Source organism: Cervus elaphus, chromosome 25 (genome assembly GCF_910594005.1).
Source record: "Cervus elaphus chromosome 25, mCerEla1.1, whole genome shotgun sequence".
Classification (NCBI taxonomy): Eukaryota; Metazoa; Chordata; class Mammalia; order Artiodactyla; family Cervidae; genus Cervus; species Cervus elaphus.
In genome coordinates, this window is record NC_057839.1 from 33,019,461 (window position 1) to 33,047,003 (window position 27,543).

General features: G+C 37.2%; 1 long non-coding RNA gene and 1 other non-coding gene across 2 annotated transcripts; one reads left to right on the forward strand and one right to left on the reverse strand.

Moving 5' to 3' along the window:
* The first annotated feature begins 285 nt into the window (after nt 1-285).
* On the forward strand, nt 286-19,787 carry LOC122683587. Its single transcript, XR_006337783.1, has 4 exons — nt 286-390; nt 14,593-14,599; nt 18,413-18,418; nt 19,776-19,787. It is a non-coding gene; the product is annotated as an uncharacterized LOC122683587 (long non-coding RNA).
* LOC122684036 lies at nt 4,427-4,533 on the reverse strand. The gene has a single exon (XR_006337931.1). It is a non-coding gene; the product is annotated as a U6 spliceosomal RNA (small nuclear RNA).
* Nucleotides 19,788-27,543: the final 7,756 nt, after the last annotated feature.

Sequence of the window (27,543 nt, forward strand, 5' to 3'; positions counted from 1 at the left end):
GATTATAACTCCACGAGAAAAGGTTGAGCCCTTAAAAATTTATAACTAGGACCACTGAAGATAAGAAAATATAAGAAAGTAAAATTTAATTCTTACTTTCTGCTCTTTATAATATAAAGTTAATTTCTAGTGGGTTAAAGACTAATGTGAAAGGAAAACTTTAAAATTTAAAGAAACCATAGTAGAATGGGCTTCCTTTGTGGCTCAGCAGGTAAAGAATCCTCCTGCAATGCAGGAGACCTGGGTTCGATCCTTGGGCTGGGAAGATCTCCTGGAGAAGGGAAAGGCTACCCACTTGAGTATTCTGGCCTGGAGAATTCCATGAACTGTATAGTCCATAGGGCCGCAAAGAGTTGGACACAACTGAGTGTCTTTCCCTTCACTTTCATAGTAGAATACCCATGACCTTGATGTAGGAAAATATTTATTAAATTAGATACAAGGAAAAAATTCTAACAAAGAAAGTAGGTTGATCACCCTAAGATTAATAATTTCTGTTAATCAAAAGAAATAAAGTAAAAAAAAATACTGAGTGAAATTGAGACAAGTTACTTGCAGCATAAAACTAACAAAGAAATAGTATAGTCATAATATACAAAAGACTATAAATTGATAAAATGGCCAATAAAAAATCATCAAAAATAAGACATTCCCCAAAATAGTGAATATAAATAAATACTAAAAAAGAAAGTGCACATCCTCAGTAATAATCACATACATTTAAAATAAGACTACAGTGAGACATCTTTTTATATCTACTAAATTGTCAAAAATTAAGAAGCCAAATATTATTAAGTATTAGAGTGTAATGAGGATGTATCAACAGGAACTCATGTATATTACCTATGGGAAAGCAAACTGCTATGACATTTTTGAAAAATAATAGGCACTACCTTCTAAAGTGGAATGTTTTAGTCTCAAAACATTTTTCTCCCAGAAAAAAATGTTTGCACCTAAGTACCAGAATACATATATATATATATTCCAGAAAATATATACAAGAATCTCAGAGAAACAATATTAATTATAATTGCAAAACAGCAGAAACTGAAATGCCCCTCAGCATCAACAGTTGAATGAGTATATTATGCCATACTCAGTTGGTTGAACACTATAGAATGAATTTACAGCTACACATAAAGTCACAAAAATTGTAGAAATACAATACTGACAGAATAAACAAATCCTAGAAGACAATATATGATAACATTATTTTTTATAAAGCTCAAGTGGTTTAGGGATTCATACATAGTAGAAAAACTATATTTAATGGCAAGGTAAAGATAATATTCAGGATAGTGGTTGTAGGAGAAGCAAGGTTTTGTGATAGGAGAGGAATACATGAGCCTTCACTGACTCTGATTTCATACTTGAGCACTTTATTATTATTCTATGTAATTAACCTATTTCACACATATATTCTTTAGTTTATATTAATTATATAACTTAACAGTTTTTAAAGATTAAATAAGATTATGAGTGTATGTGTGTCTATGCATTTTAGAAGATTTAGTTGTTCTCTCAATATATGATTTAATCCTAGATGGCTCAACGGGTAAAGACCCACCTGCAACGCAGGAGACACAGGAGACATAGGTTCAATCTCTGAGTCAGGAAGATCCCCTGGCGAAGAAAATGGCAACTGCTCCAGTATTCTTTCCTGAAAATCCCATGGACAGAAGAGCCTGGTGGGCTACAGTCCAAAAGGGTTGCAGAGTCAGACCCATCTGAGCAACTAAATACACACATATGCAGAGGGAGTGAGCATATGGCCAGACTTCCCAGATTCCTCCAACTTAATTTATCTCAATAAATCATGTTCAGAGATAATACTGAGTGATGAGAAAAAAAGTTCCATCTGGGTTAAGGCTCAATGACGACAATACGACACTCTAGCACTGCACCACTCCTGCTAAGAGATCCAGTTCTTCAGCCTGCTCTAGCTTGGTATCTTTAGGACTTCTGTTTTCTATGGTTAAGATAAAAAGCCAGACAGAAAGCTTTATCACCAAGAAAGAGCTCAGTCTTTTTGTCTCTCCAGTCCCTCCCACAAAAAGAGCAAATAGAAGACCATGTAAGTTTAAAATTCTGAAGGTAAGCCCAGTGTATTCCATAATCCTACAAACTCTCCACTGGAAAAAAAGTTAAGTCATAAAGAATAAAAGAGAAAAAGAAACTGTGCTTGACTGGTTGCTGAAATTCTTCTATTTTTTTGACCCTTTGAAGTTCAAGGCGTATTTTTAGCTTTCAGATAAATTTGTACAACTGGATAAAGATAAAATGATAGTATAATCCATCTTGTGAGACAAATAATTTTTTCAAAACTGTCCGATTTTTCTAGAAATATTTTGAGTAATCTGTTGACATTCCTGTGGTCAAATTATTATGGCAATAAATACGGTGCAAATGATATATTAAGTTGTGTGAAGCAGCTACTTCCAAGAAATGTTTTTACTATGTCCTTGTAAAAACAAGTAGAGACATCCCTGAACATCCTATCACAGTCTATACTCAAAATTTTCATCCATATCAACTGTACAATTATAGCAATCTTAATAAGCATGTGATAGTTTCAACAAACTAGGAGAAAATCTTGTGAGAATTACTGTGGGATATATCTTGACTAAAAGATTATTGAACCATAACCTGCTAGTCCAGTGTTACAACAGAGATAGGACACAGAGCAATAAGTAAAAGGTAACTCAATTTAATGGGCTTCCTGGGTGGCTCAGTGGTAAAGAATCTGCCTGCCAAACAGGAAATACACATTCAATCCCTGGGTCAGGAAGATCTGGAGAGGAAAATAGCAACACCCTCCAGTATTCTTGCCTGGGAAATCCCATGGACAGAGGAGCCTGGCAGACTATAGTCCAAGAGGGTGCAGAAGAGCCAGACATGACTTAGCAACTAAATAACACCTCAACTTATGTCTTAAATCATTTGAATACCATTAGGTGGATATAGAGTAAGTGCCCCTAAATATGAATGAGTTCTATTTTTTGAAATATATTTATTCTTAATTAGAGGATAATTAATTTACAATATTGTGTTGGTTTCTGCCATACATCAACATGAATCAGTCATAGGTATACATATGGTCCATCTGTCTTATACCTCCCTCCCACCTCCTACCACATTCCACCTCTCCAAGTTGTCAGAGCACTGGGTTTGAGCTCCCTGCATCATACAGCAAATTCCCACTGGCTGTCTATTTTACCTATGGTAAAGTATATGCTTCAATGCTATTTTCTCAATTCATTCCACCCTCTCCTTCCCCCTCTGGGTCCACAAGTCTCTTCTCCGTGTCTGAATCTCCTTTGTTGCCCTGCAATTAGGTTCATCAGTACCATCTTTCTAGATTCCATATATGTGCATTCATATACAATATTTGTTTTTCTCTTTCTGACTTACTTCACTCTGTGTAATAGGCTCTAGGTTCATCTGCCTCCTTAGAATTGACTCAAATACATTTCTTTTTATAGCTGAATGATGCTATATGTACCTCAACTTCTTTATCCATTCATCTGTCAATGGACATCCACATTACTTCTATGTTCTCACTATTGTAAATAGTGCTGCAATGAAAACTCAGGTATATGTGTCTTTTTCAATTATGGTTTCCTCAGGGTTTATGCCCAGTAGTGGGATTGCTGGGTCATATGGTAGTTTTATTTACAGTTTTTTAAGGAATCTCCATACTGTCTTCCATAGTGGCTGTATCAACTTACATTCCCACCAAGAGTGCAAGAGGGTCCCTTTTTCTCCGCACCCTCTCCAATATTTGTTTGTAGATTTTTTGATGATGGCCATACTGACTGGTGTGAGGTGATACCTCATTGTCGTTTTAATTTGCATTTCTGTAATAATGACCAACCAGTCCATCCTGAAGATAAGTCCTGGGTGTTCATTGGAAGGACTGATGCTGAAGCTGAAATTTCAATACTTTGGCCACCTCATGAGAAGAGTTGACTCATTGGAAAAGACCCTGATGCTGGGAGGGGTTGGGGGCAGGAGGAGAAGGGGACGACAGAGGATGAGATGGCTGGATGGCATCACCGACTCGATGGGCATGAGTTTGAGTAAACTCCGGGAGTTTGTGATGGACAGGGAGGCCCGGCGTGCTGCGATTCATGGGGTTGCAAAGAGTCGGACACGACTGAGCGACTGAACTGAACTGAACTGAATAATGACCAATGATGAGTATTTTTCATGTGTTTGTTAGCCATCTGTGTATCTTCTTTGGAGAAGTGTCTGTTTAGATCTTCTGCCCACTTTTTGATTGGGTCGTTTGTTTTTCTGGTATTGAGCTGCTTATATATTTTGGAGATTAATCCTTTGTCAATTGTTTCATTTGCTATTATTTTATCCCATTCTGAGCATTATCTTTTCATGTTGTTTATAGTTTTTTTGCTGTGTAAAAGTTTTTAAAAATATAGAATGCTTCATAAATTTGCATGTTATCCTTGTCTAAGGGCCATGCTAATCTTTTCTACATCATTCCAATTTTAGTACATGTGCTGCCAAAGTGAGCACAAATGAGTTCCATTCTGAGTGTGCATTTGTAGGTCCAGAAAAGCTAGCCTAGGTACCCAACACAAATATAATCAGCTATATAGTACTTTACTGTAAGAGGTTTACAGTACTATTCACAAATACATGAAAAATAAAAAATAAAGAAAACATTTTTAATCTTACAGTGTACTATCTTGAAAAGTACAGTAGTACAGTACTGCATAAAGCTGGCATATAGGGGCTGGCATTAAGTGAACTGGCAGGAAGAGTTACTGACTGGAGTAGAGAGAGGCAGTGGGAGACGGTGGAGCTGAAGGATACCACACAATAGGAGATGTGGGGCAAGCTGCAGTTTCACTCACGCCTATATTAATGGCAGAGATTCTGGTTCCCTGCTGGATTCAATTTTATCTAACATCTTGAAAAGACAGTCCAGTGATGCCTAGGTATCACTGGGTATCGTTTTTTTCTCATCATAGATAACATGGTACCACAGGATTGCATTCCAAATGGCTGCTACAATCTTTGTGTACCATTCTATGTTCAGGTCCCATGCCTCAAAAGTTAACAGTGCCTCCTCAAATAGAAGTAACTTACTTGATTGGACATGTGAATGAACATTTGCATCTTTGAAAGTCTGCAACTTGAAAGTTTGCATGTAGGAGACTTCAAGTACTTCACAGCGACACTAATTTAGAAACTCCTTTTCCTGCCCATAAGCATTCCTTATATATAGCTACTACTTTCATACTAGTTTCCAATAAAGGAAGGAAGGAAGAAAAGGACAAAGAAAGGAAGGGAGGAAATGTGAGAGAAAGAAAAAAAAAAATAAAGAGAAATTCTTTAAGTCTTGATCAGCCTGGTTTTCTACCTCCTCTTTCTCTCTCTTTCTGCTAGGTAGGTTGCTCCTAAAAGGGAGGGGAATGGAAAAAAAAAAATACTGAGTTCACAAGGCCAGTAGTAGAGGGAACACTGTGGACAAACTTAAGTTAAAAATTTTTATAAGAATACTTCCATATATTCTTGCCATCTAAACAAATTTACCTAAATCAGTTGTTCTCAAACTTGGCTGCAAATTTGAGACACTGAAGGGGCTTTCATGTTTCCTTCATTGATGAAGGATAATTTTACTGATTATAGAATTCTAGGTTGATGAGTTTCTTAACATTTTAAATATTTTATCCCACTTTCTTCTTGCTTGCACAGCTTGTGATAAGAGGTCTTCTATAATTTTTATCCTGCTTCTCTATATTTAAGGTGGTTTATTACTTCTGACATCTCTCAGGATGTTCTCTTTGCTTTTGGTTTTTTGCATTTTGAATAGCATACACCTACATATATATTTTTTGGGTTATTCTGTTTGACTGTAAATCTCTGGATCCATTTCTTTCTCCAGATACAGGGCAAGTGAATTTCCCTGTAACTCCAATCTTCTAATTGTTGTTCAGTTGCTCAGCTGTGTCCGACTCTTTGTGATCCCATGGACTGCAGCACGCCAGGTTTCCCTGTCCTTCACCAATTCCTAAAGTTTGCTCAAACTCACATCCTTTGAGTCAGTGATCTCATCCAACGATCTCATCCTCTGTCATCCCCTTCTCCTGGCTTCAATCATTCCCAGCATCAGGGTCTTTTCCAATGAGTCAGTTCTTCGCATCAGGTGGTCAAAGTATTGGAGCTTCAGCTTCAGTATGGTCCTTCCAATGAATATTCAGGACTGATTTCCTTTAGAATTGACTGATTTGATTTCCTTGCAGTCCAAGGGACTCTCAAGAGTCTTCTCCAACACCACAGTTAAAAGCATCAATTCTTTGGTGCTCAGCCTTCATTATGGTCCAGCTCTCACATCCATACATGTCTACTGGAAAAACCACAGCTTTGACTAGATGGATCTTTGTTGCCAAAATAATGTCTCTGCTTTTTAATATTCTAAGTTTGTCACAGTTTTTCTTCCAAGGACCAAGCATCTTTTAATTTTGTGGCTGCAGTCACCATTCTCTGTGATTTTGGAAACCCCCCCCCAAAAAAAATAAAGTGTCTCACTGTTTCCATTGTTTCCCCATCTATTTGCTATGAATGATGGGACCAGATGCCATAATCTTAGTTTTTTGAATGTTGAACTTTAAGCCAGCTTTTTCACTCTCCTCTTTCACTTTCATTAAGAGGCTCTTTAGTTCTTCTTCACTTTCTGCCATAAGAGCAGTGTCATCTGCATATCTGAGGTTATTGATATTTCTCCTGGCAATTTTGATTCCTGCTTCTGCCTCAACCAGCCTGGCATTTCACATGATGTCCTCTGCATATACATTAAATAAGCAGGTGACAATATACAGCCTTGATGTACTCTTTCTCAATTTGGAACCAATCCTTGTTCCATGTCTGTTTCTAATTGTTGCTTCTTAACCTGCATACAGATTTCTCAGGAGGCAGGTAAGGTGGTCTGGTATTCCCATCTCTTGAAGAATTTTTCACAGTTTTCTGTGATCCACACAGTCAAAGGCTTTAGTGTAGTCAATGAATCAGATATTTTTCTGGAATTCTCTTGCTTTTTTGATGATCCAACAGGTGTTGACAACTTGATCTCTGGCTCCTCTGCCTTTTCTAAACCCAGTTTGAATACCTGAAAGTTTTCAGTTCATATACTGTTGAACCCTGGCTTGGAAAATTTTGAGCATTACTTTGCTAATATGTGAAATTAGTGCAATTGTGCGGTAGTTTGAATGTTCTTTGACATTGACCTTCTTTGGGATTGGAATGAAAAGTGACCATTCCCAGTCCCAGCTACTGCTGAGTTTTCCAAATTTGTAGGCATGTTGAGTGCAGCACTTTAACAGCATCATCTTTTAGGATTTGAAATAACTCAGCTGGAATTACTTAGACTTCTAACAGGTTCAGCAAAATCATTGATTTTTAGCCTATCCAGATTTTTTCTTGTTGTAAGGTCAGGAACGATGACTTTCAAGATGTTTTACATGTCAGGGCGGGAAGTTTTAAAGGGTTTTAAAAATTCAACTGGACTAGGTTGTTGCCACGAATTGTTTTTTACTACTCCCGTTATTGTAATGTGCAGCCAGTATTAACAGCCACTTCCTTAGATTTTTAGACCTTGAAACATTTCTAAATTATGTCATTACTCAAGATCACCTGATAACTTACAACATAATTCTAAATATTAATACTTCTATTTATGACAAATTTTACATAGCATATCCTTTTAGTAGACATTTTAAATGATGAGCATTCTTAAATCTGAGACCATGTTTGTGGCACATCTAGTCTTGAACCTGCATATCAGAACTAATCTATACCATACAGAACCTCATTCCCGTGGGACAGAGAGCTTCTGGATCAGTCACATTTTCCATACTGAGCTCCGTTACTATCCAAGAGAACTTCTAAATCCATATAAGAAAACATCAAGGCCTATACTCATAGATCCATTACCTCAAGTCCTGTGGACTTTACTTCTGTTCCTTTTAAAATATAGGGTTGCCTCCTTTGTCTTACTTGATCCCAACAATACTTAATAATATTGTTCAGTCTGTACTTGACAATATATCCTTCCATCGCTAATACTCCCTTGGCATTTCTCCTTCCTCTTGTCTCTTCCTTCTTATTTGCCTTCATGGGCTCCTATTCCTTTACTATCTCCTAATTGTTTGTATATTTCAGTTTTCCTTTTGTCCAGTTCTTTTTTGTGTTCTATATACTTCCCATGGATGATTTCTTCCATATTTTTGGCTTCAGTTATCATCCATCAGTGAAACCAAAGAACTATTCCTCCACTTTCTCTAAGAAGACATATATATTAGTATGTTTTTCTACTATTCTGATTATATGTATTATGATTTGAAGATACATAACTTGATTCTTTTTTATTTAATTATACAGTGAGTTAAAATATATTATTTTTGCCCAAGTTTAAAATAACCATCAGATTCAAAAGGGGCCTGCCACCAAGAAAAGACTGAATATCACTGTCTAGGCAAGTGATATACCACTTTTTACTGACTGACTGAATTTTAATCATCTATTTACTGCTCCACTGCAAAAAATATAAAAGATAATATGTATAGTTAGAGGATAACTAACTACAAGTTATTGCCAATTACTTGTTTTTCTTTTTGGTACAAATATCCAGTCTCCTACGCTATATATTATAGTAATCTCCTTCACCTCTGCATAAAGACTTGAGTGTCTTCTCTAGAATAACTCCCTGAGAACAATGAACATCAAACTGGATTAGCAAAAAGATTATGGTGACCTAGAATCATCTGCATTTACAAACTGCCCAGATGATTCTGTTACAAAGCATAGTAGCTTAGTCTGATTCAGTGTTGAAGACCTAGTAGTTACTGATAGTCACTTATTTATTAAATGATTCTTCTCCAAACAGCTATGACACATAGAAAAGGATGAGAGTTTTCTAATAAGGAAGATGATTTTTTATTATTTTGCTTTGTCTTTTATTTCCTATTCAGTAATTTGACTTTGGATGCAAATAGGGGAAGGCAATGGCAACCCACTCCAGTATTCCTTGCCTGGAGAATTCCATGGATAGAGGAGTCTGGGGGGCTATAGTCCATGGGGTCACAAAAAGTCAAACATGACTGAGCGACTAATACACAGGATAACTTTCTTTAATTAATGGAATTCTTATCCCTCAATTTTCTTTGACAGTCATTATTTTAAAAGGCATAGAAAAACTACATATAAACAATGGTCTATAAATCTTCCAAAATTCTCATTAACTTATAGCACTTTTTCCTTTTTATGAAAGAAAAATATATTCATGATTACTCATCATAAACCATAAGACTATCTATTATCTATGACTCACAACACTTCTTTCCATTTTTTCTGAGTAAACAGTCACATTTCCATCATTAAACATCTTGCAAGTCATGACTGTACTCATATAGAAAAGTGAGTTAAGCTGATCCGGAGGGCACACATTTTTGAGAGGGGAAATGTGAAATAGCCTTAAATTTAGTCCTTAAGCACAGTACAATATTTAGTGAGCCATTATTTTCACAGTTCATCACAATGAGTAGCTTTGCCTTATTTGCTTTATAGGGAACATTTTATCCACTCCATAAAAGATCTTTTTTCCCTCCTCTCTTCTTTAAGCAAGAGTTGATGATTAAACATTGAACTTTAATGAGCGTCAGAATATCCTAGTTCACTGAGATTAGAAGCTGCCATTTGCCATCATTCTGCTAGCTCAGGAAAACTTTTCTAACACTCTCTAGCAAAATATACTGCTACTGCTTTGACTTTCATTCACCAAATAACTCCATTAATTACCAGCAACCAGACTTCTTTGTGATGTTTTGTGCACCTGGTTTGCAGACGGGATGTAGTAACAGAAGCCGACAGAGCACACCCAGACTGGAGTACAGGCCAGAATGTTGGCCACTCTCAACTAATTTTATGTGTCTGTGGAAAACAGAGCTTTGAATTTCAACCAGCTGAAGTTATTGTTTGCTGTTACCCTGTTCAAAATTAGCATTTTTATGTACAAATTCCGAAAAAGAAAAGTGAATTTTCAAGATGTTGATCAAGACATCATTTAATTTCAGTCATATTCCAAAAGCTACGAATTCATAAATTGGAATAAAAACCACAGAGATCAAAGCCTCCCAATGATCTGGAGCTTTCTCATTGACTTTGCATGTGAACAGCATAATATCTATCTAGTAATAATTTCACAGTAAAAGCTGAGGGCTCCTCTGGAAAAGTAAACCAAAAAAAATTGCCTTAATAGTCTTCATTCTTATTTACCATTAATGTCTGTATCAGTTCAAGGACTTGAAAGGTCTCCTTAAAATAAGTCTTAAAATGTCTTCTCTGCATGTGGTGTGAGCTGCACGTCTGTAATATGACCAATAAACACTTAGGGGGAAAGAATGATGCCTTGTTTTCATGTGAAATCAGACTCTCTGCACTCTTATTTCTCTCACATTAACATGGTTTGCCATATTCAGGATCCATTTTCTTATAAGGAACTAGCCATAGAAGCCTGTCCTTGGGACTTGCTTACCTGGGGTCTCTCTAGTAAGGCCTCCAGATAAATCTGACAATGGTGTTTTTGTGAACTGTCCCAGGATAGGGTTTGTAGGATGAGAGGTGCAAGTTCTGCACAGAGGTGTAGGAAAAGTACTTTTTCAGCTTTCTAACCTTTTACCGAGGGGGTAACACTGGACTGAAGATGCAGATGAGAGACAGATCATGGCATAATTCCTCAAAGATATCCAGCACAAAGTTGAGTTGAAAATGATGACCGCATGCCCTTTTCAGGTACATTACAAAAATCCTCACATCAACTTCAGCACTTCAAAATAAAATCCAAAAGGATACAGGAACTCTTGGACTTTATATGCCATCTCTTGACCCCCATGGGCCTCAATATAGTGAGATCTAGGATCATGAAAACCATCCCAAGGCTGATCTTATAGCCACTATGTGGCATCCCAAAGAACTATCAGAGTGTTCCCATAATAACAACAAACCATTTGATCCAAATTTTTGTTACTTCCCATAATGTCATCATGAAGAATGAAATGAGGTTATTAAGGGAGACTGATTTTATAGGAGTTCTGGTGGACATGTTGAATTATTTAAAACTTAAGAAAACTAAAATGTTTAAATGTTTTCTCTCATAGACATGGCTACTTCACTTTAAAATTAAATAGTTTAGCAGAAAAAAGATTTACTACTCTAAACTTTTTCTACCTATAGAAGTTTGCTTGACTACACAACAAAATGAAATCTATAGCATTTCCTCTAATATTGACCTCATCACTTAAAAAATAACAAGCATTTTTCTTCTAGAGAACAGACTTTGATAGAAATGTCAAAGATTTTTGCTAACATTATCTTTTAATCTTAGTCTTTGCGGCAATTATTCCCAGACCTTATTGTGGTTTCCTGCACAAAATTATACCCTTAAGCATAGCAGACTTACATTTACTACAGACTCAGGACAATAAAAAGTCAGCAGCAGGAGAAAATATGTTTTATATGTTCAGTTAACTTTACACAGAACTGGAAAATATTGGCAAATGGCATTTAATTATGTTACTCTAGTTTCTTTAATATATCTCAAAAATTTCCAACCCTAGAAATTATTAATTTCTAGTAGTTTAGAGATAGAATTACTACTTCTATTGTTACTTAAACTCTTCAAATAAATCTCTGTATTTATGACTTAAACATTTCTCCTGTATTCAATGTTGTAATATTGTCACTCTATTTTTAACTTACATTATCTTCAAACATAAAATGATGGAAAATTTATTTGAGATGCCTAAAAATATAAATAAACTAAACATGAGCACTCCTTACATATTTAGCATAGATTTGGTCATTATATTTCTTTAGTATTCAAATCAGTGATCTTTCCATGATGATAGAGCATTCACACATTAGTCATATATTATTAATACAATCTTCCAAATGACTTTAAAATTCAGTTCAGTTCAGCTCAGTCACTCAGACAAGTCCAACTCTTTGCAACCCCAGGGACTGCAGCACACCAGGCTTCCCTGTCCATCACCAACTCCCGGAGCTTACTCAAACTCATGTCCATCAGTGACGCCATCCAACCGTCTCATCCTCTGTCGTCCCCTTCTCCTCCCTCCTTCAATCTTTCCCAGCATCAGGGTCTTTTCAATAAGTCAGTTCTTCACATCAGGTGACCAAAGTATCAGAGTTTCTGCTTCAGCATCAGTCTTTTCAATGAATATTCAGGATTTATTTCCTTTAGGATTGAATGGTTTGATCTCCATGCAGTCCAAGGGACTCTCAAGAATCTTCTCCAACACCACAGTTCAAAAGCATCAACTCTTCGGCGCTCAGCTTTCTTAATAGTCCAACTCTCACATCCATATTATGACCACTGGAAAAACCATAGCCTTGACTAGGCAGACCTTTTTTGGCAACGTAATGTCTCTGCTTTTTAATATGCTGTCTAGGTTGGTCATAGCTTTTCTTCCAAGGAGCAAGCATCTTTTAATTTCATAGCTGCAGTCACCATTAGGCCACTTAAAACAACAGACATTTATTTTCTTATACTTTCTGTGGGTTAGAAATTAGGGTGGCTTCACTGAGTGGTTTTGGCTCAGGTTCTCTTGTGAGTTTGCAGTTTAATTAGTCAGCCAGGGCCATGGTCACCTGAACACTCACCTGGGGCTGGAGGATCAGCTTCCAAGTTGGCTCACTCTTATGCTTACAGACAAGAGGCCTCAGTTTCTCACTGATTCTTGGCAGGAAGGCTCTGGTTTTTGACACATGGGCTTCTCCATAGGACTTCTTGAGTGTCCTTATGACATGGCAGCTGACTTTCTCCAAAGCAAGTCATATAAGAAAGCAAAAGGAAGTCCCAATGTCTTTTATCACCTAACTTCAGCAGTTATATTGCAATGTTCCCACAATATTCTAGAGTTTACACAAATAACCTCTATTTAACATGAGAGGGGACTATACTAGAGTGTAAATACAGGAGACAAAGATTATTGAGATGAACTACAACAATATAGTCCAGCAAAGAAGGAAAACACAGTGCAAGAAAGAATGCTCCTGCTGCTGCTAAGTTGCTTCAGTCATGTCCGACCCCATAGACAGCAGCCTACCAGGCTCCTCCGTCTCTGAGATTCTCCAGGCAAGAACACTGGAGTGGGCCACCATTGCAAGAAAGAATCCCTATACACAAAAGATGGACTGCAGTGTTCTCATAAACAGTAAGAATTTTATAACATGACAAGCTGGCACATTTTTAGCATTTAAATATTTCTGGGAATATGCACAAAACTACTCATTCTTTAAATAAAGCCCAAATGCAAGTGACCAAAGTCACACAGAATTCTAGAACATAGACCTGCCTTTTATTTATTTATCTTAATTTCATTTATCTTAAAACTTTCAGTAATTGGAAAATCAAATAGGAAAAGGAGTACGTCAAGGCTGTATATTTTCATCCTGCTTATTTAACTTATATGCAGAGTACATCATGAGAAACTCGGCTGGAAGAAGCACAAGCTGGAATCAAGATTGCTGGGAGAAATATCAATAACCTCATATATGCAGACAACACCACCCTTATGGCAGAAAGTGAAGAAGAACTAAAGAGCCTCTTGATGAAAGTGAAGGAGGAGAGTGAAAAAGTTGGCTTAAAGCTCAACATTCAGAAAACTAAGATCATGGCATCCAGTCCCATCACTTCATGGCAAATAGATGGGGAAACAGTGGAAACAGTGTGAGACTTTATTTTTGGGAGCTCCAAAATCACTGCAGATGGTGATTGCAACCATGAAATTAAAAGATGTTTACTCCTTGGAAGGAAAGTTATGACCAACTTAGATAGCATATTAAAAAGCAGAGATATTACTTTGCCAACAAAGGTCCATCTAGTCAAGGCTATGGTTTTTCCAGTGGTCATGTATGGATGTGAGAGTTGGACTATGAAGAAAGCTGAGCACTGAAGAATTGATGCTTTTGAACTGTGATGTTGGAGAAGACTCTTGAGAGTCCCTTGGACTGCAAGGAGATCCAACCAGTCCATCCTAAAGGAAATCAGTCCTGGGTGTTCATTGGAAGGACTGATGCTGAAGCTGAAAACTCCAATACTTTGGCCACCTCATGCAAAGAGCTGAATCATTGGAAAAGACTCTGATACAGGGAGGGATTGGGGGCAGGAGGAGAAGGGGACAACAGAGAATGAGGTGGCTGGATGGCATCACCGACTCGATGGACATGGGTTTGGTAGATTCCGGGAGTTTGTGATGGACAGGGAGGCCTGGCGTGCTGCAATTCATGGGGTCGCAAAGAGTCGGACACAACTGAGCAACTGAACTGAGCTCAATTTCTGCTTAGGTTTCCTAATTCCCCTAAACTCCCTCTAAACACTAAGAAGACACAAAATAGCATGTATCAGAGAGACCTCAGGACATTTTGCAAACACAAAATAAATTCAAATGATAGAAACAGTAAGTTGTTACCATTTGAATCGTAAGCGGACCCTGGTACAGCCTGTGGCTGCACAACTAAAAGTAGGACTTGTAAACCATAACCTGAATTTGTAAGTATATAAGTGAAACCTCTGCTAGAAATGCCATATGTGTACCCTCCATGTAATAGAGACCATAAGGAGGTATAAACAAAAAGCATTTTTGTAGTTTCTCCATGTCCTGTTAGATAACTGACATTGATCCTACTTCTTTCTTGACAAGAAATATTCAAAGGAAATGTCATGGAACTTGGACTGGTTTTATTTTCTCAGGATTGACTTTCTGGTTACATTGAAGAACACTTACTGACAGTGACAATGTCCTTTGTTGGAATTAAACAACCACCTCTCACCATCCAAGAAATAAGGGTGAGAAACATATGATTAGTGAGGTCAAGTACTTTATTATCCAAAGACCAGGAAGCATATAGCCTTAAATTGGAGATGGATAGGATTTCCCTGTAGCTCAGACAGTAAAGAACCTGCCGGCGATACAGGAGACCTGGGTTAGATCCCTGGGTTGGGAAGATCCTCTGGAGAAGGGAATGGCAATCCATTCCAGTATTCTTGCCTGGACAAACCATGGACAGAGGACCCTGGCAGGCTACAGTCTGTGGGGTTGCAAAGAGTCAGACTCGACTGAGCGACTAACACTACCACTAGAGATAGATATCAAGCCAAAGGGAAACACAGTAAATCTAAGAGCAAAAGATGGTAACTGAGCCCAGGATAATGAAAAGACTTGAAGGGAATGAGTTGAAAGTGAGGAGAAACAGCAGCATTGATAAGCTGAAGTTACATGAACAATGAAATACTATAAAACTGCAGGTGAGGAAAATGCAAAAATAAGAAAAAGAAAATCAAGAGTATAAGAGAAGAAAGAGGCAAAAAGAGCTTTATTAGAATTTACATCCAGCACAGCAGCTATAAGAAACATACTGCAGAATACCAAGTACACGAGGAGAGATACTCTTATTTACACACAGACAGCAGTGCAGAGGCAGAAGAGACTCTTGGGGTTATAGCTGGCTAGGGAGTCAAAACTGAGGATGGAGTTAGAGATAAACTCAGGTTTGTATTTGGGGGTGTTCAGCCTCATCTAGAAGGACATCTTGCAGGGATGTGTTGAGGGCATGTTTAGGAAAAGGCTAGGGTGTAGGAAGAGGTTGGCAGGTACCGAAGGAGCTGGGGTAAAGTTTGGCCCCCAAGAAGCATCGAGTCCAACTCTTTGTGATCCTATGGACAGTAGGCCGCTTGGTCCTCTGTCCATGGGATTCTCCAGGGAAGAACACTGGAGTAGGTTGCCATTTTCTCCTCCAGAGGATTTTACTAACCCAGGGATTGAACTTGCGTTTCACTGTATAGTCCATGGGGTCGCAAAGAGTCGGACAGGACTGAACGATTTTCACTTTCACTTTACTTTACCCCTAGCACCACCTGGGAAACCCCCAAGGAGCATCAAGCATCACAGATGGAACCAAGCAGGTTGGAGAAGAGGTCCTAGGCACAATTCATAGATTTTACTCTTCTAATATTTACTCCTGTAGACACAATGACAGAGCTCCATTACCAAATTCATCCGATGGCACAGAGCAGCGTATCACAAGAAGATGACCCACAAATCAAGAAATCATGAATCAAACATTATCAATCACAAAAGAGACTATGGGACTCATAATGCCAAGATGATTTTATTAAAATCCTGAATTTGCAAAGTTCCAGATATGGAGTTACATTAAATGAACATAGCATATTACCAGGCACTCTAGAGATTCTAATGAGCTACATTTTCACTTGTATTTCTCACTTTCATATGACTTGAAAATTATGAGAAAAAAATTAACTCTGCCCTTGGGCATTTTCAGTAGGTGGCTGAAAAATATATGAGTGGGGGATTAACCATGTAGCAATCAAGGATGTGGCTCAAAATATAAAGGTGGAATAAATTGAAGAGCCAAGTAACTCTATAAATCTGTGGTTCTAATGACCACATAAGAGCATCAGTTTATACAAACAGTGCACTCTTAATCTTCTGAAGTACTTCCACATATTTTCTATATTCCATTTCATAGCGTCACAACTGTCCTGGAGTAAGTTAGGTAGGTGTATCTGCTTCTTTAGCTGGGAAGTAGATACAAAGAGGATAAATGATTTATTTTATCTGGTACATGACAGAGCCATGTACAAGTCCCCTGAGTCACAGTCTGATTTTTGTCTCCTGTAGACCAGAGTTTTAGCAACTTGAATACAAGTCACTGGGAGTCTTGAACTATAGATTCTGATGTTGTAGGTCCAGAGTAGTTCCACACATTGAGCATTTCTAATAAGTTCCCAGGTGACATTGATGCTGCTGGTCTGTAGTTTATGCCAGAGTGTATCTAATTCAATAATTTTCTTAGCAGCTGCACATCAATTGTTTCTTTTTAAAGAAAAAACAGGAATTCAAGAGCCCTGACCCTGAAGATTCAGTACACAGAACTCTGACATCAGTATTTTTTAAAATTCCACTTAGGATTTTGTTTCATAACCAGGGCTTAGAACTTTTGCACACTAAGAAGTCACAGCACCTGTAATGTACATTTTTAAAACTTAAAGTGAATATTTTCATTGCAATTATGCTGATTATAGTTCTATCTTAATACATAAGAGAACTGTTTCATAGTTTATAGAATACAGAACTTCATTTCTTTCAAATTTCTCTCTCCCATCTTTTGATCTTCTGTTTCTCTAGTTCCCAAATTACAAAATATCATAACACTCTATAATGTCATAAGATGTCAGTTTCACTCATTTTTGTTTAAAATAACATCACTTACAAATTTCAATCCACATTTTCTTTGATCTTTTAAGATGTCTATGTTTCTTGGAGAATTTATTGTCAGGTACAATCTTCATTATAAGGCACATTTTAGAGGTCTGTACAGAGATAAGGAGGAAGTGTTCAAGATACAAAATTGTTTCAATAATTACATTTTGGAAGGGCAAAAAATCTAACAGCTGAATGACAAAGAGATGGCAACCTGACTGCCACAATTAAGTTTCCCAAGTGAGCACAGGGCAAAGGCAGATTGAGATAAGAGCAGGCACTGATAGAAGGCGTGAAGGATGATGTGCCATGCTGGTCTTGCATGTGGCCTCTGGAACTTTGATAATCGAGCAAGTTATCTTCCAGATTTTATACTCATTGGTCTGAGGGGCAGGTTAAGAACCATCTAAAGATATGCACCATGTTCTTGTAAGGATGACCTTGATTTTCAAATTATTAAACTCAACTATAACCCATGTTTACTCCTCAAAATAAAGCAAACAAGGGTGGTGGCCACAGGGTGTAGGATTCTAGAACAGTTCAGGGTATTGTGAGTTCTTTCCACCTCAACAGCCACCAGCCACAATCTCAATTTCTTCCTGTTATTGCTTTGGGTCCTTTTTGAGGTCCCTAGAGCAGGAATACGTTCTCAGATGACACTGTTCTTAATGTCTGCAAGTTTTTCACAATATATCCCCAATCAAAAGAAACATGAGCAGTTCTATTCATTAAGAAGTTAGGTCCTAATAACTTGTAAGCCCTTACCTCCCAATAATTCAGTGACTGTTGAATGCAGCACAACTTCTCAAACCTTAAAATCAATTTGATGAGACACTGTTACCTTCATTTAGTGTTCTCAGGTGATTCTGACATGGTCCTTGCTCTTCATCACAGAAAACCTAGCTTCATAACAATATGACATAAACCAATGGGACATAGCAATCTAGTGTTCAAACTGTTCAATCATGTAGGGTCCAAAACAGATTACTGTGTTCCCCTTGAAATTTTAAAATACTTAATTATGCCCCTGTACATCTTCTATAGCATCCTACAATGCCTTAGAACAAAATTTGGGAATGATGGCACCCAAGTTTGAAGTCCAAGACCCAGATTTCTAGTCCTGGCTATTGAGTCTTCTGGCCATGTCTTATGGGTGAAGTTTCTTAATTACACTAAGCTGAGCTTCAGTTTCTTCATTTCAAAATAGAAACAATTTTCAGTGTTCTCAGGGTGAACATGGGCAAAAATACTTTGTATGTAGAAATGCTAAAGATGTGGAATGTCCTCTTAAAAGTGAGTTGGTATAATATACTGAGTTTTAAACTTACTTTCTTGAATATATTGACAGAATCTCTTGTTCAAATAAAACATCCCTATAATGCAAAACACATTTGAGATTCCACACATAGATGTTCCACTGAAAAGGTGTGCTGTCATTTTCCTCAGACCCGTTCTTCATCTTCATGCTGTGTTGTTTTCCAAGTGGGATAGACACCCACTATATTTCCTAGACTTTCTTTCTTTCCATTTCAGAGGGAGCATCCAAGGTATTCCCCCAGCTCAGTCTCCCGGGAGCATCTTCAATGGTCCCGTTTTTCAAGGCTCCATAAATGGTCCCCTTGTACCAGGTTCTCATTCCTATCATATGGCCTCATCTCTCCTCCCAAATACCCTCCAGGCCTGTGAGTTACGGTGGATTCCTGCAATTGCTCATCTTGGAGTTGTCTCAACTTCCCTGAGTTGCTCTCTCAAGCTCCTCTAGACTGTAACTAACTTTCTGCATTAAATTTTCTACATCAAATTTCCTGCTGTTGGTCTTCTTTTCATGAGTGGTCTCTGACTGATATGAAGGTGTGAATATAGCCCAGAGACCTGACTCTTGGCCCCAGGTTTCCTGACATAGTCTTCTTTGGGCATATTGGAAAAACATCTTAGGGCTCCTTCCTGACTATATCACTAAATAGCTGTGTAATCTTGGCCAAGTCATGGGACACCTCTGAACCCCTTTCCTCACTTTGTCAGAATCATACTTACCTTGATCTCTTAAAATAAATGAAAAATATTTGAGGATGATTTAAAATATACTCGGATGAAGGATTTATATTTCAATATTAAAAAGATTTTCATTTCCCAGGACCCAAAAAATATACCTCATCTTCTCATCCATAACATGGGCCTAATTTTGAAGGAAATTCTGAACTATTCTTTTAAACAGTAAGATTAAATTAGGATTAGTGAACTTCTATCAACTGTAGCAAATTACAACAGATCTTGGTTACAGCTACTGGTTCAGTTACTATTCTGATCTTAGTGTTTATGCCCAACAACCCACATTGGTATTGTGTTCATTCCTTTTTGTTTTGTGGCTTCAGCACTTCAAGAGTGCTTTCAGGCACTCCAAATGCAAATTTTAGGTTCATGTACTCAGACATAATTACCTTTGGTTGCAAGGAGGATGCATACATGACAGGACATGGAATTAGACAATTATGGTTTGAGAATTCTTGATCCAAATAGAAAAGTTTAAATGTATATGTTTGTAAATAATTGTGGCCTAGTGTGCATCATAGGTTTTGATTTTCTTTTAAAAAACTTTTAAGTTTCACTTTCTGGTTTGCTGTAACATCACTTCTGTCTGGAAGAAAGAAGACATTTGGGTCAGTGTCACTATCACACATAGCCTGATTCATGACTGACAGTACTGACTAAGCATTCTATAGCAATATTGAATACATTGTGTTGTGATTGCCTCTTTACTTGTCTGCCTGGTCCCTAGGCTATTATAAACTTGGAAGGGAGCAGGGTTGAGTCTTTTTAACATGCCTTTCTAATGCCAGAACAGTTGCCTGGAACACAGGTACTTTTCAAAACACATGAGATGTATTAATGAATGCAAGGCTGGGTGAAGACCAAATGATGCCCTCAGCCTAGTCCAACAATGATGCCCCTTCAGCCCTTCCATTCCTCAAAATAAAGAGCAGAAAGATCATTTACACAAGTCAGTTGGTGAGTTGAATGCTAGCCAGACTCATCAGCTATGTTTATATTGGTTGTAAGTGAAACACTCAAGCTACGAGATGGAAACAAATGTGATATCTGACAACAGCTTCAAACCAAACTTTTAACTTTAGTCACTCATCGTGACAGAACATGTTTAATAATAGAGATTAAAGTAAAACTGGCAATATTCCCCTAAACCTATACTGAAGTCAAAGGGGGCAGTGACATAGTTAAGGGCAATATAGCTAGGATGAAGAGAAACCTGTAGCACTCCCCCTCCTTGGTGCACCTGCTCACTTTGATGAATGGTTAGTCCAAGGCAGACTGAATGGCAGATAATGCAGAGTTGATTCATGGTAGAGAAAGTCTCCTTTACATATTTCCCATCTGATTTTCCTAAAATACCTTAAGCCTCGGCTCACAGTTCCATTCTATGACTTCTTTCTTCACATGTCTATCCCCTTTCCCAATCCTATGACATCATGCCTGATTGGAACTTTTCCTATTCTTGCCTTCTGCATTCCGACTGCTCAAGCCATTCCTTCTCAAATTGACCTTCTAGTTGTCCAGTCAACTATGCTTAATGTGCACAGCACTTTGGAAAAGTATGATAAACATACAATATATTTTTAAAAATCACATTTTATCCTATTTTGAAAAAAGTTTTCAGTTTGGTGACCAAGCACACATGCATGAGTATATTCAAGGTCCCAGTCTCCTCATTATTATAAAAACAGTCAAGAATGGGTCTTTTTTGCTCTGTTATTCTTTGAAAAAAACACGTAGCAATAAATAAATCACCAAGTCCAAACTGATATAGTGCTTGCAAATTGATTAAGTACAAGTGGAAAATTACTAAGAGATGCAAAATTAAGCCAGAGTCATAAAATGTGTTAGACAGACTTCTGAGAAGAGGGTACATTTTAAATACTGGATGACTAAGATTTTAGTCATCCTAGGATTCCTAGAATTCTAGGAATCCTAGGAATCCTAGTGGTTCCTAGGATTTTGATTCTATTCACCTTTCCCCTTCACCACTGGATAAATCAACTGGGAAAATTAATTAATTGAGGTATAGTCATACTGTGGAATACTCTACAATAGTTACAATAAATAAACTGAATATCAACATAAATACATTTTTTTCAAAAATAGTGAACAGTTAGGTTTATTCCAGTTGCTTACCACGATAAGCCGTGCTCAATAAACACCCATGCACACGTTTCCTTACACACAGGTGTAAGAGTTTCTCAAGTGAAATTTGAGAAGTGAAATTTGTCCTTTTTGAAAGATATGCACATCTCCAGCTCACTAAATATGTTAAAATCTCTCCAAGTGGTTTTTCACTTAGTAGCATATGAAAGTTTTCATTTCTCCGCATCCTAAGTGACATTTGGTAATTTAAGAATTTCCATTTTTGGCAACCTAATAGTTGTAGAATGGTATCTCTTTTACTTTTATTTACATTCGCTGATTATTTGTAAAGTATCACATTAGTTCCTAAGTTTATTGGTTGTTCTATGAACTGCCTATTACATCCTTTTCATATTTTCAGTTGTTCTTTTTATTTCTTATGTTGATTTGTAGAACTTGTTTATATATTACAAGAAATATCTTCCTGGCTATATGCATTTAAAATAACTTCATTTATGAGGTCTATTATTGTTTAGAATTTTTTCTCTTTGATACAAATTTGACTATGTTGACAATATGGTTTGGGTGTTTAGTATCTTCTGTAAGAAAACCACTTCTATATTTGGTTATAAAATATTTAAATTTTAAGAAACAGATCTCTAATCTACCTATAGCTTCCTTAGTAAGGTGTGACATAGAAATCCAATTTGTTTTTCTATATGAAAAAAAAAAATGTTTCACAACACTGTATTTGTTGTCACTGCTTTATATTCTGCCTCTAATTTCTTCCTAAAAGTAATGTTTCTAGAAAATTGCAGCACATTTTAAAGGAGATATCCTTACTTTTCAGTTATACTTTAGACATAAGTAACCAGAGAAAATTTAATGTATTGGGTTGGCCAAACCAATATTACAGTCTGTGTGTATATTCCAGAGGCAATGAACTTCTGGAAATCTTGTTTCTAAAATATTCATTATGAGATAGTACTGGACTGGAGAGCAAAGAGGAATGAAAATGCGCTAAAGATGCCAATGTCCTTTGGGCATGTCAGCTACATATCCTGAGGCAAGGACCACCGCACTGGGGAATAACCAGTGTCCCACTCATGCCACGGGGTGATCTTGGGCTTCTAGTGACTGAAATGTGTCCTTAGGACTTTATCTTTAGCCTACACTTATCTTTGGCCCATAATTAAGCATTCCACGATAATCTCCAGATCAGCATGTTTCTGGAAGCCACGCAGGGAGAGACATGTTAAAGGCGTTCCACTGTGCCACCAACTTCAGAGTGACAAAGCGCCCCGGCAGCAGCCTGCCCTCAGGTTAGCATTCACTGCAACGTTTCACTGAAGGAAGTTGACCACATACTGAATGGAATGCTTTCTTCTGGGAAACACTGGATCATCTATCAGGGAAAGAGAAATGACTCAGAACAAACTACTCAACAAACTGTCTCCAGCAAGCATCTCTGAGGAAGCCAGTGGACAGGAGACAGATGGACATTACTGAATTATCTCAGATAATAAAGGATAGCCTGTTAATATAATCAGAGCCTGCAAAATTGCTGTTAAAAAAAAAAATCCTGAGCTCAGGTAGTAAAGAGACACATATGAAAGCAGTAATTCCTGGGTTCCTTTTTTTTCAATTTAATACTCCTATAATTTAAAAAAATTTTAATGGATTTTTATTTTCAAGACCTGGAAAAACAAAGGTCCTCCGAAGCTGAGAGCAACTGCTTCCAGTGTTTGCCTAAAGCCATTCTTTTTATTGGAGGAGTTACAGCCCCTCAAGAAGAAGGGGTTTATAATGGAAAAAATGAGACGGCATCAACCATAATGAAGCTCAGAAAATAAATAATAAAAACCCTGTTCATGCCTGACACTTTATGTTTCTAAAGGAAACCTCTGCCTTTTATCTAAAATGAGACAGTTGCTGAGGAAATGGATAAAGCCCAGGTTGACCAGCCCACAGTGGTCCATTCCCTTCGGAATATTCCTCAAAGATGAAGCGTTTTATGAGAAAGACAAGCATATATTTAACATGGTTCTTTTACTTTACCTTTACAACCCTGCAGGGGAAAGAGTCCCTTGATATTTGCTAGATTTTCCTTACTTTCAGTCTCCCAGATAAATGCAGCAGAAACCCTTTTAGCAAAGTCTCCAGTGAAGAGAGGACTTGCTTTTTCAGCTGAATTCTGTAATGTCTTGATGCAGGAAAAGGAAACGGCAGAATTCCCTGGGCCCAGTTCTTGCTGGAGTAAATGGAGATTGTACATGTAGACTCCTCCATAATGGAGCATATGATTTCTTGGTGCAACAGTACTTTTTAAAAGAATATATGGAAAAAAGTACTCAATATCCTCATGGAGCTGGGGACGGTACGCATGGTAGTATATGTGAAACTGTCCCTGTCCTTGAGATGCTTCTATTCCAGGAAGCGGAGTCAGTCATCAAACATGACTGCTAACAGCTATTAAACACTTTAGCTTTTCTACTACATTTAACTCTTCACACAGATTATGTTCTGTAACCTGCACAGCAATCCCAATAAAATAAGGACTATCACTACTACTAATTTCTGTGATTATTTTTTTAATGTATTTATTTTTAATTGGAGGATAATTGCTTTACAATAGTGTGTTGGTTTCTGCCATACATCAACATGAATCAACCATAAGCATGCATATGTCCCCTCCCTCTCAAACCTCCCATCCCATCCCACTCCTCTAGGTTGTCACAGAGCTCTGGGCTTGAGCTTCCTGCATAATACAGCAAAATCCCACAGGCTATCTGTTTTATATATGTTAATATATCTGATTCAATGATACTCTTGTTTGCCCCACCCTCTCCTTCCTCCCACCGAGTCCACAAGTCTGTTCTCTATGGCTGTGTCTCCTACTTTTTAAGATGCTGAAACAGTCTCTGAGGGATTAATGAGCCTCCCCAGAGGGCATCCAGCAGGCAAGAATTTATATATTTTCCCAGTTCCACAAGCCAGAATGTGTACTGGTGGAAAACAACCCTTGCTGTTAATTTAAACATGCTGATATCAAGAGCTAGAGTGGATTCAAAACACTTCGCTCCCTATCAATAAGCTGCGGTGAGTAGTATAAATATACTGAAGCGTCCTACAGTACTGGTATCAGGGGTCATGCCAAGGCACCCTCTCTAAGAAAATTTCCATAGGACCTATTTCCCTGATGGCTCAGACAGTAAAGAATCTGGCTGCAATGCAGGAGACCTGGGTTCGATCCCTGGGTCAGGAAGATCCCCTGGGGAAGGGAATTCCATGGACATAGGAGCCTGGCAGGCTAGTCCATGGAGTTGATCACAGTTAGACACCACTGAGCAACTAACATTTTCACTTTCTCTTAGTAAGATTCAAGACAAGCCAACATTCCTCTAATTTTTATTCAAGGGAATTCATACAAGGTAATGGTGATGGCAACCCATCCGGTCACTCATGAAGGAACTTCCTAATTACGTCTCATGCTCTCTTACACCCCAGTTATTTCTCTGCCTTAATTTTAGCACAACAAGCTTTGGGCATAAATTGCGTTGGTTTTTAATTTAAAGAGTTTGGTCCCTCACCACATTTTAAATCCTGATGCTGCTATATTTGTAAGCTGTATAGTTCACATTCTAGCCTGCACTTAAGTTATATTTTGTACTTATCTAATTCTTCCATTAAGCTTTAACCTCCTTGTAGGTGAGTGCAATGTATTATTCATTGATGAGTTTTGAAAAGTTTCTTGGTGCCAGGCATGGTGCCCTGCTAATGATTTTAAATGTGGTGCTCAACTAATGATTTTAAACGTAATGCTAACCTGGGCAAGGTCTCTCAGGTAGTAAATGAAGGAAGCAGAATTAAAGCCTAGGCAGTCTGATGCAGAGGCAAAGCTCTAGACCATTCTTAGAAGCAGCAGACCGTTTTTAATTATTGTAGATTCTTACACCTTTGGGAGACTTTATAATAGAAAAGACTTTTAAAATTTTTTTCATAGGGAAAAATTTAAACATATAACAAGAATCAAAAATAGTATAATGAACCCCTGTGTATCCATTGCCAAATCCAACAATTGTCAACTCACAGCCAATCGTGTTCTAACTACATTCTGTATCACCCCCCGAACACTGTATAATTTTGAAAGAAATTATTTGACATATCATTCTATACAGTATATACCTTTAAAAGGTAAGATCTTCAAAAACAACCATGACATCATTACCCCACTTTAAAAGATTAGCAATTATCCCTTCCTATCAGCAAACATTTAGTAGGTGTTCAAATTTCTGACTTTCTCATAATTTTTTCAAGTTATTCAAATGTGGTTCCCAATATGGTCCATACAATTTGACTGTTGGATCTGTTTCTTAAATCTCTTTAATCTAGTTTTTTTTTTCTTTTTTCTTTTTCCTTTCTCATGCTTTTGTTTTCCTTCTAATGTATTTGGTGAAGAAAACAGCTTATTGCTCCTATAGGGTCTCCAGAGTAGATTTTACTGATTGGACTCCTGTGGTGCCTTTTCATATTCATCTCTGTCCTTTTATTTTCTATAAATTGGCAGTTAAGTATAGATTCTTAATCACATTTAGGTTTGATTGAAGAAGGGAGACAGTCAAGAATACTTATTAAGTGTTGTTTTATACTTCTATCAGTGGGTACATAATTTCTGGTTGTCACTCTTTGTGTTAGCAGCCATTGATGTACATTTCTGAGACACCATTTCATTAGGGGTTACAAAAAAATTATATTATAATGTCATGCTTCTTTCTTGATTTATTGCTTCAAGCTCTTCTGGAAACTTTTCTTCATTAGTTAGTTCTTTAATTTTATTTATCAGTTCTTTTAATTATGAACTGGTTTCCTGGCATATTAAATTGAAGGTTGAAATATATGTTGGTATTAATATGAGCTTATAGATTTAAGTATTTTGAATGTTGGAATCATTCTTATTCATGCTCAAAATTTTCCAACTTTTATCAGGACACATCTTCAAATTTTCTCCTTTAAATGTGAGTTAAGTAGTCTTTGATAACTTTCTTATTGTTTGGTGTAACAAGATGTTCCAGGATTAATTTAAATACATTTCCTAACATCAGCCATTTATCTAAAGAATTCTGGTCTATTTTACTGGGAAAAGTTATTTAGGGACCAGAGTATGGATGCTAGTGGTGCTTATTGCTATAGGCTGGTCATTCTTTCTAGATTTTTTCTCAGTTGATGGAGCTAAGCTTCATATTTGTTTTGAATCTAAAATAGAATTTTATAGTGATATATTTAATTCAAATTCAAGTCAACAGATTTTTAATTAACTTGTTTATTATCATAGCTATTTCTTCTTTTTCTCATGCTAAACCCCTAGATTCCATAACCATCAACATAATAACTCCTCTATTTTATCCTAGACCACACACACAACAATCTCAGAATACTATTTTGGTAGATGTCCGATAGCCCCCGTTCTTCACCAACCTCTTACATCTACACACTTTGTTATTTAAACTTTTTTCATACTTATTCTGGACCTATCTGATGATTTTCAGAGGCCACAGGATCTTAGCAACCATTAGACAAAAAATTAGAAAAAATTCTTGCATGTGTCTGCTTTCTTTCTTGCACTTCCATGATGCCTTAAGAACATACCTGGGCTAGACTGCCAGAGGAATTAGAGGTCAATAGAGCCATATTGACTCTGTTATTAATATCTGCCATTCTAGAGAAGTGAACAGCCAAATAATCCCCAGCTTGAGCTCACCACGTTCAGCAGAATCATCTATCTAACCAAAAACTAATAACATACTCATAAGGCCAGAACATATCAGCTAAACTCTGCAGACTTGTGAGCTAAATAAATACTATTTTATCTTGTATTTGTTTGTTACTAAACATTTTGTCTTGAGGCATAATTTCTACAAATAACACAATGTGATTACTGAAAAAGTATTTTGCAATCTTTTTTGTACATATTATACTAGGTATGTGCAATCATATGTTTTTAACATCTGTGAAGAAGTTCCACTCTTTGTAATTATGCTCAACTTGATACAGAGTAAAGTTCATTAATTTTATTATGCCTCCAATTTTC